The following is a 5047-nucleotide window of genomic DNA, read 5'->3' as shown; positions in this document are numbered from 1 at the left end:
CTGCTGAAGTGGTCTTTGCTTTGAAGTGTGGTCTTATTGGGGGGGGGGGGGGGTAGTAAAACATACAATTTGATGGTGGTTGAGAAGAAGGAAGCTTGTGGATGGAATTTGACTGAGGACAGAAGAAGACGAAAGGAGAAAGTGGGGAAATGATTTTTAAAAAGGGGGAAAAAGTGGAGATCAAGGATAAATTTGAGCGCGCCCAAATGGATCTGTCTGGTTCCACACACCCTCTTTTCCTCCTCTCTTTAATCCGCCTCTCCTCCTCCTCTTCCAGCCACTGTATCGCCCGCTGTGCACAGCTCTGGAGGTGTGACAGATGTTTTAATGTGGCTGCGATTCCTTATCACCACTCAGCTGAAAGCTCCATTTGCCTTGGTCCACCGTGATAAATGGCAGGCTGAGGCTGAGCGGAGAGGAGACGCTATGCTTAACGAATGGGAGAGAAGGCTTTTCAGAGGCTCAGGAGGAGGAGGGATGGGGGGGACGCAATGAAGATGACACACGCTGCTGGAAATGGTGGATGTGGTCATTTTCTGTTTTTCATGTTATGGGTGTGATGAGCAGGTGAGTAATTATAGGACAGGAGTGTGTGTATGCAATTACAACTGGGATGAAACAGTGCTTGTCAGGAAGCGCTGCTGCAGAAATGGAGAAATCAAGCAGAACATACACGTTACAAATAAATTTGCAAATAAACAAATAAACCGACATTGGTTTTGATTAAACCTTGGTGTGTTTACAACCTGTTAAATCTGTGGGATTATTGAAAAGTCAGTGGCATTACATCTTCTCAATGTTTCAAGTGAGAGAAGAGAAGAAAAACAAAAAAAAGGGCAGAAGCTATCCATCAAGACATCATACCTCAACCTGTGAACTATGGACACATTATGGAAACACACTGGTTTTTCTCTAAAATGCCTCTGAGACAAAGGACACACCTACATGGGTTATGATGAAGACATAAAAATGTGAGCTGCAAGTCAAAGTAAAAGGACTACACTTATCGGAAAAAGCTACAAGCAGAATCATTTTTGATGCCATAAAGAACTTTTTAATATGTCTAATTTCCTAGTTTAACAAAATGATCCTACAACTCAACATCTACAGTTTGACCTGCACAGTTGCAACTCCAGACCTGAATATTGAAATATCTTTCCAAAGTCAAAAGGTCATAACAGATGACATATCACATGACTTACAAGAAAGACATTAAGCAGGTCAGTTTTGCACTGAATTCTTTTTGAGAAAGCACAGTCTTAACAAGGTCTGGAATGAGAGATGATCGAGCTGCTGCTGGACACACTGGTCTGTCATGGCATATGATAACACTGCCCTTTACTGTCCATCAATTTATTTATCAGCCCGCTGACATTGGAGAGCAAGGAGCAATGTGCCAAGTCACATAAAACAATGGGAGACATTTTAATATAGAAATTGAAATGGAGGTTATAGGGATCAAAAAAGGAGGAGGTACTTTTGCAAAGTGCTGTGTGAGTGCATATGTCTGTGAACATACTGTAGCTGTGTGTGTGTGTCTGTGTGTGTGTGTGTGTGTGTGTCAACATAGTGCCAGGCCTCATCATTCACACTGCATTGATGTTTGACCACATTCATCAGCACTGGCTGACATAGCCCTTTAAAGAAGGGATGGCTCTTTTTCTCAACTTTCAGTCTCTGACTACTCTCTCTCTCTCATTTTGTTGGCTCCTCTCTTGAACCTCTGCTAATGTCCTCTGACTTTGAACTTGTTTTCATCTTTCTTTTTTTCCTTTTTGTTATCATCCTTTACTCTCACCTTTTTAAATCCAGTCCATGATATCCTTTTCTTTCCAAACTCCTCACCTCTAGGGTTAGGGTTAGGGCTTCGTGGCATGGTGTGGGAACAATCACCTCCTTTTAAATATGACCAATACAAAGGAGATGGCTGTGGATTTCAGGAGGACTGCGACTATGCTAAACAGTATTTCCATCTTGGGAGATCAGGTGAAGGTGGCGGAGGGCTACAGATACCTGGGCATTCACCTTGACAGCAGACTGGACTGGAAATGTGACACTGAGGCTGTCTACAGGAAGGGACAGAGCAGACTCTACTTCTTGCGGAAGTTTAGGCCATTCATTGTGTGAAGCCAACCCAGTCTCACATCAAAATGTATAATAAATACACTGGGTCACAGTGCAAAATGTATTAGTGTCACAATAATGGCTCTAAAATTGTGAGATGCCTATGTTTTTTTTGGCCTATTCTTTTCTATTAGCCTGCGTCCACATCATGTGACTGTCAAGTTTCTGTCTGCAAAAACAAAATGGCTGACATTCTTTTATTCTCAGTGGAAAATTTTAGGATAGTTTCCAGATTTAGATGCATTTTGATGACATTTCTAGCGAGAAATGCATGCATTTTATTTTCATAATCTTTGTTCAGTGAGTGTATATGATGTTTAGTTTGTCAGTTATTACAAAGGTTATTTCGGGTCATGCCAGAAAATTGTAGGAATGTAACGTTTTCTATTGTTGCTATGGTGGTTGCTATGGACACTTATTTATTTCTCATTGTCTTTGCGTTTGTGTAGTTATCTAAGCTGTTATGTTATTTGTGTTATTTTATGTAACTGTTTGATGATGTTATTTCAATAAAAAACGTAGGTTTCAGAGCTCAGAAATTGATTGAATTTGTAATCCAGAATTTGAAGCTTTGCAATTGGCTGACCGGAGGAGTCACCGCTTGGAAGTATTTCCTCACTGTGTTCAATCATGTTAAGGTTGTCACATCCTACCGAGACTTTTTCTGTGGTTTTTGGACTCTTTGTGTATTTTGTTCTCTTGAGTTTTCACTGTTGCATTTATGTTGCCTGGTTTTGTTTTTTTCTCTGTTTCCCTTGTGTGTTCCTCCTGTATTTATGTGCACCTCCTCTCACCTGCCCTGCATCACCCTGGTTAGCCCAGCCCTGCTCCTAGTGTCTTCCCCAGTTTATCTGCTCCCAGTCTGCCCGTGTGTTGTGTCACTTATTGTCTGTTTAATTTAGTTCCTGTTTTATTTTGAAATATTTTCTCCTTGTGTCTGGTTCACCTTTACTTCCTGTGTTTGATTATCTCATGTGTTTCACCTGTGTCTTGTTTCCCTCACCTGTGTCTAGTTTGCAATCACACCCTGTGTATTTATAGTCCAGTTTTCAGTTCGGTCTTTGTCGAGTCGTCTGCTTTTGTACTGTGTTAGTTCCTGTGATTATGGTCAGTGTTCCTATGTTCCTGTGACTTTTGAACCTATCCATTAAATATTCTGCATTGTATCCTGCCTGCTGTCTCTTGCAATTGGGTCCACCTGCTCCACTCACCCACCCTGACAAAGATTTTCTTTTAATGATATGAACTTAGCATAAAAAGTAAGGAAATTTGTGTTTGGTAGATCATTTCTTTGTTGTAACAATGCTTCTTGGCAATAAATCTTATATCGTTGGAAAGCCTGTTTATTTCTCTTTTAAATGGTACCACATTTGTAAGGAAAATGCATTTGTGGGATGAGCAGCAGAGCTGAGTATGTGGGTGGCGCCCATGGAATATTTGCCAAATCTTCCCTGCCAATGCCAAACAGCTTATTCTGCCATTGACTCTTGTTTGGTGGATTAGATGATTGAAGTTTGAAGAAACAAGACATATTGGCAATTTAACAATTTATTCATTTAACAAACAGGAGCCTCAGTAGTGTGTGGAAGAACCATACACAGCCACAACAGCCTTGCACCTCCTCCTCATGCTGGTCACCAGCCTGGTCACACACTGCTGTGGGATGGCATCCCATTCTTCAACCATTTGTCGCAAATCAGCCGACATGGTTGTGTTGGTCACTCTGGCACCAACAGCACACCCAAGCAGATCCCACAAGTGTTCAGTGGGGTTGAAGTCAGGACTGCTGGCAGGCCATTCCATCCTCTCCCACTCCCAAATTCTGAAAGTAGTCTCTGATAAACCCTGCTCTGTGGGGGCGAGCATTGTCATCTTGGAGGATGGAGTTCAGTCCCAGACTGTGGAGATATGGGATTGCCAATGGTTGCAGAATCTCATCTCATATCTCTCTGCATTGAGATTGCCTCCAATGATGACAAGCCTCATTTTTCCAGTGAGGGAGATGCCGCCCCACACCATCACACTGCCTCCACCAAAAGATGTTACTCTATCGGTGCAGCAATCAGCTTAGCATTCTCTGTGTCTTCTCCACACTTTGACCCTATGATCCAACTGCTGTAGGCAGAATCTGGACTCATCACTGAACATAACGTTCCTCCACATGTTCAGGTTCCAGTGCACGTGTTGCCAACACCAGTGCAAATGGGCCTGACGGTGAAGGGCAGTCATAGCAGTTCTCCTGGCAGCCCTACGAGCCCAGAGATTGGCTGCATGCAGTCTGTTCCGGATTGTTTGGGCAAGCCAATCAGGTGCCAATCAGGCACCTGATCGGCAGCACCTGGGGGTACCAGAAGCTCAAAACAAGAGTCAATAGTAACAGCAAAATAAGCTGTTTGGCATTGGCAGAGAGGTTTTGGCAAATATTCCATGGGTGCAACCCATATACTCATCTCTGCTGCTCATCCCACAAATGCATGTTCCTTACAAATGTGGCACCATTTAAAAGGGAAATAAACCGGCTTCCCAACGGTATAAGATTTATTGCCAAGAAGCATTGTTACAACAAAAAAATAATCTACCAAACACAAATTTCCTTACTTTTTGTGCTAAGTTTATTTAACATTTCTCAACACAAAAACACCAAAGTGTCCTTGATAACTCAACAGTACAATAGGTAAATGTTAAGGCCATCCATTTTAATTATTTCTCCTTTGATTCTGAGAAATAAAGTTTTTCTGTCAGGTTTTGATAGTGGAAGGCTCGGGAAGAGTGTTGTGTTATGGCGGATGTGGCGTGTTCACCTACTGTTTCGGGCTGTCTGCCGTCAGTGGGCTTCATTCCATTTCAAATTGCTGCCGTCCGCCTCACCCTGAATCCAAATGTCACTATCTCTGTTAAGAAAAAGCGTTTTATAGCCTGTGAT

Source organism: Thunnus thynnus, chromosome 6, assembly GCF_963924715.1.
Source record: "Thunnus thynnus chromosome 6, fThuThy2.1, whole genome shotgun sequence".
Classification (NCBI taxonomy): Eukaryota; Metazoa; Chordata; class Actinopteri; order Scombriformes; family Scombridae; genus Thunnus; species Thunnus thynnus.
The sequence above is the reverse complement of the archived record's forward strand: the minus strand, read 5'-3'. Positions refer to the sequence as shown.